Here is an 11,563-nt window from a genome sequence, read left to right on the forward strand (position 1 = left end):
TATATATATAGTGTGTGTGTGTGTGTGTGTGCGTGTGCGTGTGCGTGTGTGTGTGTGTGTGTGGTTTCTTAAGAGCAATTTTTCATGTCTCCATTAAAATTCAAAGCGAGTTTTTCAGGGTATATCAGTCTGGGAGTCTGGGTTGATATTTGTTTTCTTGCAAGACTTGTAGTACTTTGCTCCACGCTCTTCTTGACTTGATGTTTTGTGAAAAAAAACTTGTTATTCTGTTGAGTTTATGTGATCTGTTTCTTTGTTCTAGTGGCTTTCAGTATATCATTCTTGTGCTAAATTTCTGGGATCTTGATTATTATGTCTGGGTGTGTTTTTAATTAGGTTGATGTTATTTGGAGTTCTGTATGCTTTGGTTAGCTGAATGGCAGATTATTTCTTCATATTTGGGAAGTTTTCTGTTATTATTTCTGACCGTTTTTATATTTTTGTTTTGACTCTTTCTCTCTCATTGATGCCTATCAGTCTTTCACTGTTCAGCTTTGCATCATCTTTCAGATATTGAATTATTTTTGCTGCACCCTAGTTGTTTTAAAGAGATCTTTTCTTACTTTTTCACTACCTGTAGTGGTGTCTTCAAGGTCTGAAATTCTATCTTTACTTTCATTCAGTTTTGACAGCTTGTGATTGAGGTTTTTAATTTCCTGCATATCTCTTTGAATCTGATTCATTCATTCTATTTCTTACTTATATTGTTCATTAAAGGTTTCCATCATTTTTATATTCTCCTCTATTTTTTCAGTGTCTTCTTTAGAAGCACTTAGTAATTCTTATATTATAGTTATCATTTCTTTTTTTACTTCACAGATTATTTCTGATCTGATTTCCTTTGTCTTTCTTCAGTTGTTTCTTCACTTTAGACACAATTATTTTAGAGATTTTAGGTGTGTGCTTTCTAATTTCTTGTATGTAAGTGTCTACTGCACTTGTTCTGGATGGGTTCAGGGCCTTAGACTGCATTTCACTCCTTCTCTATCATTTTGTATATCACTGTCCTCTGACCTTTGCTGTAGAGCTTCGATGCAGTTATTACCTTAGCACCTACCAATATTATTACCTAAGAGAGATTAGGTGGTTAAAGCAGGTACAGTTTTTTTTTTCAGAATATTAGGAACACTAGTAATGGGTAGTGACAAACTTTTGTAACTAATGGTTTGTATTTTGGACCATAAGAGCAAACATTATAACTGTTTAGCTAAGCAGATATTGAATTATGAATTTCTATTTAAATTGATTCCCCTAAGTTCTCTCTGATTACCTCCCCTTGATGTACCTGGAATCTCCCAGACAGACTAATTCACCCCAGTTAACTGTTTCCCCCTTTCTTGATCAAGAGAGAAAGAGAGAGGATGCTCTTGTAGATCTGGATCTAGCAAAGTATCTCAGCTTACCATGTCTGAATCTACTAAGTTGGAACTCATCCAGGTGGGTGTGCCTTGGTTTTGGCTGCTGTGCTGTGCTTCTTCCTGCTGCAACTGATGGAAGTGAATATATTGTGCCCTCTGTTAAGATGTTCTGCTCCTGGTTTACCTGGTTGGGTCACCCCTATCCTCTCTACAGGGAGTTCTGCAGCAGGGTTCCACAGGAGGCCTGTCTGATGGAGGAGGTTCCAGCTGCCAAACTGGGAGTCACACATACGCGTGAGGTCTGGGTACTGGTTGGAAGTAGGTGCTCTCTGTCTTCTCTCTCTCTCTCTCTCTCTCTCTCTCTTTCTCTCTCTCTCTCTCTCTCTCTCCCCCTCTCCTTGTATTGTACCCAAGTACTGGACACAATGACTGACTACAGTACTGCATAACAGTTAGTGCCTTACACTGATTGACAATTGTATCACAGGGACATAAGCAGATGTACAGCTGGTCTTATCAACTGCCTCATATTTTATTCTTGTTTCTTGTGCAGAAAGTATTACAGGGTTATTGATTTTAAAAAGAATATTTGAAGAGTCTCAAGTGCTTTGAATATACTTAGTGCACCTGGAGATTTGGGTATATTTTTCAGTGAATGTATCTATTGGTCATATCTTTATATCTGTAGTCAAAATATGTTTACAGTGTATTTTATTCAGCCAATGGAATCTCACATATTACTATTTTATCATGGTATAATCCCCTACAAATTATGCCTAATTTCACTTGGTATAATCAGTCTTTCATGTTTATTATTATTTTTTAATTTTTTTTATACTTTAAGGAATGGTCTAAAGGGTGTTCAGGGTCTCAATACTAGGTCAGACTCAGTGCTTCTCCTGTTTACAGCAACACAAGTTCTGGGATTATACACGTGTACCACTACGCCCAGTCTCAATCACAGTCTGGGGTGTGAACTGCCTGGCAGGCCTAGGGATCAAACCTGCTTTCAAGCACTTTATTTCTTATTTTTTTTGTTATAAAAGTCATAAAAGTTCTTATAACCGCCAATACTGACATGTTAAATATAGACTACTGATTTCTTAGATAAAAATTAAAATTTCACTATTCTATTTCCTATACGTATGCAATGACTTTTCATGAAACTTTCTGAATTGAAGTAATAAAATGCTTGATAGGAAGCTGCATGGGTAAATAAGAGACTGTGATTTTGGCTAGATAACCAGAAATAATGAAATTTCCAAAATCCTCTAAGAAATTTATCTCTGTATGTACATTGAGTCATGCCTTCAACAAATGTTGATGCAATCCCACAATCTAAGGATTTGTATAATGTACTGTGGAAGAGAGAAAATGAATTAAATATAGCTTGTCATGTCAAGTTTGGCAGAGGAAGTATGGTGAGTTACTCATACAATTTTCTTTTCCTGGGATACAGAGAAAGTAAATCTGACACCTTATATATCAGTTAAGTAGAGGCTAAATGTCCAAAATACTAACCAATCTGTAATGAATAAAAGTCAAGTGTATGTATAGGCCACACGTTTAAAACTTTTCTATAACACAATATATTGTCTCTTCCTTTTGTGGTACTATTATGATTTGTGGTTCCCCAGCCACTCCTCCAGACCCTGCGGAGTGGGATGGCAGTTTCTGTGATGGAGGCTACCTCAGGCAAAGAGCAGATGTTTGGCAACCACAAAGGCACTGACCCTCTCTCCTGAGCAAATAACTCTCCAAGGTCTTGCTACATAATTCAGGATGTTTTAAACTATGAAAGCTCCAGTAACTGTAGCTAAATAAACCTTTCCTTTTCTCATTTTGAGTGTCCGATATTTATCCCTGCAATGAGAAAAGAGTAACTAAGACAGGTACAAACATAAGTCACTTGAGTTTTACAAAATGTAGTGGTGCAAGATGGAAACCTCCTGGATCCTCAAATAAAGTAGAATAGAGCTGCTTAAGACAGCATTGATGTAAGCAAAAAACAAAGCTTACACCATGAGCACAGCTTTGTGCTAAATAAAATTATCAATAGGTAGCCCAATGTAACATAGAATTGGTGCACAGTGATTTGATGTAGAAATGGTGCTGGAGTAAGGATATGTAGAGATTGCTCTTTCATAAACACCTGAGAGTAATACATTGACTGTTATTTAGAAATAGAGTTGATAGATCTGGGCACATAAAAATGACTTTAAAAGATATTGCAGGCAGGTAATACTGAAAGTATACTAAAAAACATGAGGTACTTATGGAAGCTTCCAGAAGCCAAATTAGGCAGTTGGGAGTAGATATGTTTGGAAGTTGTAAAGACAGTATTGAGTTCCAAACTCTGTTTTTTGTTTTTAGTTTTGTAAACATGACTATTAAAACAGTAGGAATTCTTCCATGAGAGTGAGTTTATAACAAAATTATGATTGGTGAATACAATTTAAAGTGCCCATAATAAGTTATAAGATTTATGAATCCATGTAGAAAATGAAAATTAAAATATGAATAATTCAAGGATACCTACTACAAAACATTGCCCTATGAGATCATTCTAAGTAAAGGTTTCCATGGCCCTCCTCAGGACACATGCTTATGGAGCAGGAGAAAATAACATTCAGGTGGCAGTGAAGCTAAGTGTATTTCATTTATTTATTTTATGTATTTGGTACAGGGTCTCACTAGGCAGCTTGGACTCATAGTGATCCTCCTGTTTTCAGCCTCCCCAGTGCTGGGATTACAGGTGTGCACCACAGTGCCTGGTCTCAATGGTTGGCTCAGTGTGCCCAGGGGTGAAACCAGCATGGCGTGTTGTACAGGGGATCAAACCTCGGTCCCTGAGCTTATCTAAGCAGGCACTTAGCCCCTTGAGCTACCTTGCTGGGCCACTAAGTGTAGTTTATACAGATAAAACTTGTTCATATTTCCACAATGAACTATACTGTAAGCAAAATACTTGGATAAATATGAGACATGAAGAATGTGGCCAGTGGTGTTAAAAATGTCTTGTCCATGCATGCACATTCTCCCTGTTTTATTGCCCATACAATGAGAAAAACATAGCTTTAATGTAATAATAACAGAAATATACTTCAGGTATAAATATAACTTGTGGTTTTAATATGCGTTGTTTTATTTTGTTTATCTTTGAATTGCATCACTGATTGTTTGACAGGGGAGGTACATTTTCAATATCATGTGTTCTGAATGCCTGAACTGTATTCCAATAAGTAAAATTCTGTATTTTTTAAAGGTAATAATTGGTTGTATTAGTTAGCCTGGTTTTACAAGGTGCCCTAAAAGTAATCTTCTATTTCTTTAAGTGAAGTGTTTCATTTTTATCCCACTAGGAAAGAATATGTGTGACTAATGATCCTAACAGCATCAGGTCAACTATCAAAATAAAGTGCTGAGAGATGAGCATATTTGTATTTCCTTTGTAATCAACACAAGAGAACATTTTCTTCTTGTTTGTTTCAATGTTAGGCTTCCCAAAATTGTATTAAGATTGAATAAACACAAGAAGTTACAATTTTAACTTGACATAAAATAATTTTTTATGTTCACAATCATCCACACACAAAGAATATCAGTGTGAACATATAAATTGTTGAATGAATAAGTTAGGAGGAAACATGATTTTAGCAGAGAAAAAATAATAAATACTAAGTTTTGTTATAGCATATTGAAAAATTTTTGGTGAGCATGTGATCTATTCTTTTTTAAGTTTCATATTAGAATCTAAGGGAGGTTAAAAGAGCAAAATAGAACAGCAACTAATGGGCAGCTATTGTTTGATACATCTTGAGGCAGCTGATCCTAATATTCTTATATGAAAAGAACAAAGATAGAATTTATACTGGCAAATAAACCGTATCTGAAGTAGGATTAAGAAAGTTTTCACTATTCAATCCAGAGTGCAGGCCTAGCATGTGAGAGAGACAACCTGGGGCCTGCTGGATCCTCATTCAACCCTGAGGCCAGGCCCGGCATGTGAGTGAGACCACCTGAGGCCCACCAGATCCACACTTGACCCAGAGCGCAGGCCCAGCATGGAACCTGCAGTAGAAATCCCTGCAAAGAGGCCAGAGGCAAGACCTACCCAACTTATTCTGGAACAGAACATTATGCCAGAGTGGCATAGAGGGTTCAAATCCAAGGGCTATAACAGGAAGAATTGGAGCACAGCAACCAAATCCAAGCCATACCCAGTTGGACGAGTTTGAACTTGGTAGATCTGGACCTGGTGCTAAAGTAATAACTCTATCTAAGCTTTACACCAAAGGTCAGAAGACAGTGCTGTAGAAAATGACAAAGAGAAGGAACAAAATACAGACTCAGGCCCCAAGCCCACCCAGAACAAATGCAGAAGACATTAGCATAGTAGGAATTGGAAAGCACACACCTGAAATCTCAGAAATGATAGCATGTGAAGTAAAGAAACAACTGCAAAAAGGTATAGAAGAAATCAGATCAGAAATAGTTTGTGAAGTAGAAAAAGAAAGAAATGATAACTATAATAAAAGATGTACTAAGTGTTTCTAAAGAAGATGCTTGATAAAAGAAGAGAGCAGAATATAAAAATGATGGAATCCTTAAATAAGCAATATGGGAAAGAAATTGAATGCATGAAGCAGATCCAAAGTGATATAAAGAAATTTAAAACCTCAATCACAAAGTAGCAAAACTCTTTAAATGAAAGTGAGACTACATTTTCAGACCTTATAGGCACTATTTTGCAGCTAGTGAAAAAGTAAGAAAAGATCTCTTAAAAACAACTAGGATGCAGGAAAAAATAATTCAATACCTGCAAGACGATGCAAATATGAACAACGTGACACTAGTAGACATCAATGAGAAGGAAGGAGTCAATACAAATGATGTAAAATGAATATAGATCTAAATAATAGCAAAAAACTTCCCACATATGGGGAAACCATCTAAAATTCAGTTAACTGAAGCATATAGAAATCCAAATAACATCTACCCAATTAAAAATACGTCCAGACATATATTAATCAAGATCCCAGAAATTCAGCACCGGAACAGTATTTTAAAAGCTACCAAAGAAAAGAAACAAATCACGTATAAAGGAAAACCCATCAGGATAATGGCATATTTCTCTTCACAAACCATCAAGGCAAGAAGAACATGGAGCAAAGTACTTCAAGTCTTACAAGAAAACAAATTGCAACCTAGACAGAAATGCTCTGTAAAACTCTCTTTCAAGTGTAATGGAGAAGTGAAATACTTCCATGACAAAGAACAACTTAAGAATGTCATGATGACAAAGCCAAACCTACACAGACTATTAAAAGATGTTTTAGAGAAGGAGCAAGATGACCACAACTCCATGAATGATAATGGAAAGAACCCACCAAATAGGGCAAACAATTAAACACAGGAGAATAAGAGGTATACAAAAGCAGTCTTTCAGCTATTATTTTGTATACAGCAGCAAGATATTTCCATCAGCATACTCTACAAATGGACTTTTCCTGCACCCTATAGGTCAAAACTCTGTCTGGGTGTACAGGGTGGATATCAAGGAAATAGCAGTAGCTCAGTCCCACAAGTGACATCTGGCCATCAGTAAGTGTTATGGACAATATCCAAGTCCACTACACACTAGAGCTTTGTGCGATATCCTGTCCTCTAAGTGTTAGAAGTACTGGTCATTTATTTGTCATTCCAGTATTTATCTTATGTTTTATTCTTAGTAATTCTTTACATTCCTGAAAACTTTTTCTTAGTTCAATTGTTTTGTAACATATAATATTTAATTAATTGGTATTTAATTTTCTGAATATTGCTTAATCTTAATTTTTGTTTTAAGATTTATACTGTATATTTGACTTACAATCCATTTAAAGGACATGATATGAATTTTTCTCCTAGTGTTAGAAACTTTAAAAGGTATATTTCCATTTTCCATTGACTTTATATTACTTCTTCCCTATCTTTTATACACACACACACACACACACACACACACATATATATATGAAAAAGATATGTGTATAACTTGACATAAGATTGATATTATTTCATAGAAATCATTAATGACCTTTTAAATGGATTCATCTAATATATTTTACATAGTCCTGCATAACTGTCATTTTGAGAGCTCTTTATTCTTCATCCAGGAGCATACAGCAACTTCTCTTGCTTTCTGAAATGTGCTTTTTGTTACTTCCTATACGCTACGTCTAGAGGTATTAGACTACTTTTAGTTTGTATAACTGGAAAATATTTTAGTTTTCAAAGTTATGTTTGCTAAGTATAAAATTCAAAGAAGACAGATCTGTTTTTTTTTCCTTTCTTTCAGTACTGTAATTAGTGTAGTTTCTTACACACTTGATCTTTTTTCTTTTCTTCTATTTTTCTTTCTAAGGTGAAATAAGATGCTATTTAATTTTATGCTTACATAACTAATTTTTTATATGTATACTTTATGATTTTTTTCTTCATAATAAGTTTTGGACAATTTCATTTTTGTGTATCTAGGTATGATTTTATTCAAATTTCTTGTGCAAAAGATCCATTTTTCACCACATAAATGTGGTGTTATAAGTTCAATTCAGAAATTTTAAATCTTTAAATACTTATTGCGTACCTCTTTGTACTTTGAGAATTCTAATTATATGTATATAAGTTTCTTGATTTTCACACAGTGGACTATTATATGACTGATCTGTAAATTCTTCATTTTTATTTTGGACAGTTTTTATTGTTATATTCATTTAAATTTGTAAACAATTTATATACAAAAAATAAATAATAAAAAATGTTTAATAAAGAAAGTTTTTACTAAGAAGAAACATAGTTAGAATGCTGCAATGTTCACACTTTAGAAATTCGCTATGATCTATCTCAGAGGAAGAGAGAAAGAGGTCCTTATAAAGAATAAGTCAAGGGGCCAAAGAGAAGGTTCGGTGAAATAAGTGCTTACCTGGCAAGTACAAGGGCCTGAGGTCAATCCCCAGTTCTGAAAAAAAAAAAAAAAAAAAAAAAAAAGGAAAGGCAGCCCAGAATCTCCCCCTTCTGTCACAGTGGGCAGATTGAGTCCTAGACAATTATGGGGTCTTGCTGATCCTTACCCTGCCCTCCCACCATTGAGAAAGTATGCCTGAGTTGTGGCAGTCACTCGCCACTGTCATGGGAACCTTGGTAACCCCTTTCCTCCCACCCTCATGGGAACCTTGCTGAGCTACAGATCAAACCCCCTCACCATTGCAAGAGCCACATTGGACCCCAGCAGGCAAAAGCCTTGGTGAGCCTAACCTACCCAACCACTGCAACAGGAACCTGGCTGAACCATGCCCTGACCCCTACCATCAATGCTAAGCACATTGATGATTGGGAGATTAAAAAACATCAAAATGAAGGAACAAAGGACAATCCCATACCTCTGTCCCAAACAGAAAAGTTTCTGGAGAAAAGGACATGGAAGAATTTGTATGTGACATGTGAAGTTGCTAAAATGGTGACAACTAAATGACAAAACAACTCCAAGCTATAGCAGAAAACACATCACAAATATTCTCTCAAAAAGAATTAGAATGCATAAAATATTTTCAAACAGATATACAGAAATTAAGAATTCCATTTAAAGCTGGCAAAACTACTTGAATATAAGTGAAAGACTTTCATACCTTGAAGACAACATACCAATTGAGAAAAGAAAAATCTCTTAAAAATAACAAGTAACCAGGAAAGAACAATTCTCCAGCTGCAAGATGATGCAATAAAAAATAATATAAGATTGATAGATGTCACAGCAACAGGAGGAGTCAACACAACTGACATAAAATGCCTATTTGCAAGAGTAGTAGTGAAATTTACCACCCATGGGAAAAGATTCTAACATACAGAAAAGAGAGGCATTTAAAACTCCAATTAACCATAAGCAAAATAAATCTAAAACCAAACACATAAGAATCAAGATCCAAGAAATTCAGCAAAAGTACATGATATTAAAAGCTGTTTGAGAAAATAAACACCACATCCCATGGAAAGCCCTCATAAACATTGCAGGTTGTCCCAACACAATCAAGTCAAGAAGAGCTTGAAGACAAGTATTTCAGTTCCTGAAAGAAAAGATTCCAACCCAAATTGATATACCCTGAAAACTATCAAATTTAATGGAAAAATAAGATACTACCATGACAAAGACCTACTGAGGAAATTCAGCACCACAAAACCAACCCTACAAAGAGTACTGACATATGTTCTAGAAGGAGACAAAAATAACCACAACTTCAAGAACAATAGAAAGGAATGCACAAGAAGAACAAGCAATTAAACAGAGGGGAAATGTAGGGAATCTACAACAAATGCAGGGAATCTACAAAATAACATAACAAAGATAAGCCAATACATATCAGTTATAACTATGAATGTACATGGATTCAATTCCCTAATCAAAAGAAGAAAACTGGAAGAGTGGATCAAGAAACAAAATTCAACAAAGAAATTCATAGACTAAAAGACAAAGCCTGAGTTCAATCCCCGGTTCCGCAAAAAAAAAAAAAAAAAAAAAAAAAAAAAAAAAAAGACAAGGGATGAAAAACAGTATTCCATGAAATAGGAACCCAGAAAAAGCACAGGTAGCTATTTTGCTGACACTATGAAATTCAAACTAAGAACAATCAAAAAAGATGAAAAGGGGAAACCTACAAGAGGAAAAGATAAAAATCATAAATATATATGAACCAAATGAATCAAAGAGTCAGTTCTTTCAAAGAATAAATAAAATTTATAACCCCCTGGCCAACCTTAGTAAAAAAGGAAAGGAAAATTCAAATTCATGAAATAAAGGATGATGAGTGAAATCACTACTGACCCTGTAAAAATTCAGATGATCTCAATACTTAATTTAAAAATATTCACTATCACAGAACAGAAAACGCAGAAAAAATCGACACATTCCTAGATACAGATGAATTACCAAAGCTGAATCTAGAAGGTAGAAATATTCTGAATAATCAAATATAATCATTTAATTGAAAATGTAATGAAATCCTTCCAACAATGATCAGCCCAGGTCCCAGTGGATTCACAATTGAATTCAACTAAGAAATTTAGAGAAGACTTAAAACCATGCTCTTCTCTTTTTTGGGGTTGGATGGAACTGGAGATTGAACTCAGGCCCTTGCACTTGCCGAGGAAGAGCTTATTCTACTGAGCCATATCCCCAGCACCAAAATCATGCTCTTATCAAACGCTTCGATGAAATTGAAAGGGAATCAATTCTCTTAAATTCATTCATGGAGGCAAGTATTATCCTGAAATGTGAACCAGAGTTAGATACCACTAAAATTACAACTACAAGCCAATCTCCCTAATTAACATAGATGCAAAATTCTCAATAAAATACTACCAAAAAGAATGCAGAAAATCATCAAGAAGATTATAGAGCTTGATCAAGTGGGATTCATTTCAGGAGTGCAGGGATAGTTTAATATACAAAAAACCATAAGTGTAATATACCAAATCAACAGACCCAAAGACAAAAATCATCTTATCATCTCAGTAGATGAAGAAAAACTTTACTTTTGATAAAGTCCAATACTCATTCATGATAAAAACCCTACCTAAAATTGGAATAGATGGTCATTACCTTAACCTGATAAAAGCCCCCTATGGAAAAATCAATAACCAATATCATAGTAAATAGGAAAAAAATCTGAAATTCTTTAGCTTAAAATCAGGCACAGGACAAAAATTTTGCCTGTCAGCATTCCTACCAATATAATTTTGGTAACATTAGCCAGAACTAGTAGACAAGACGGGGAAATAAAAGGAATAATAATTGAAAAGGAAGTAGTGACATTATCATCTTCACAGATGCCATGATACTCTTCATGGAAAACACCAATAACTACACTAAGAGACTGTTAGATTTAATAAACAAATTCAGTAACATAGCAGAACATAATGTCAACACTTAAAAGTCAATAGCATTTTTGTACACAAACAACAAACACACTGAGAGATAAATTAGGGAAAATGTGCCTTTTACAAAAATGTCAAAAGAATGAAATACTTAGGAATCAACCTAACAAAGGAAGTGAAGGTTCAATATAGTGAAATTCATAGTGTTCTGAATAAAAGATGGAAGATTTCAGAAATGGAGTTATATTCCCAACTTGTGGATAGAAAGAAGCAACATTGTGGAAATATATATATAT

Source organism: Octodon degus, unplaced genomic scaffold (assembly GCF_000260255.1).
Source record: "Octodon degus isolate 3935 unplaced genomic scaffold, OctDeg1.0 scaffold00097, whole genome shotgun sequence".
NCBI classification, from domain to species: Eukaryota; Metazoa; Chordata; class Mammalia; order Rodentia; family Octodontidae; genus Octodon; species Octodon degus.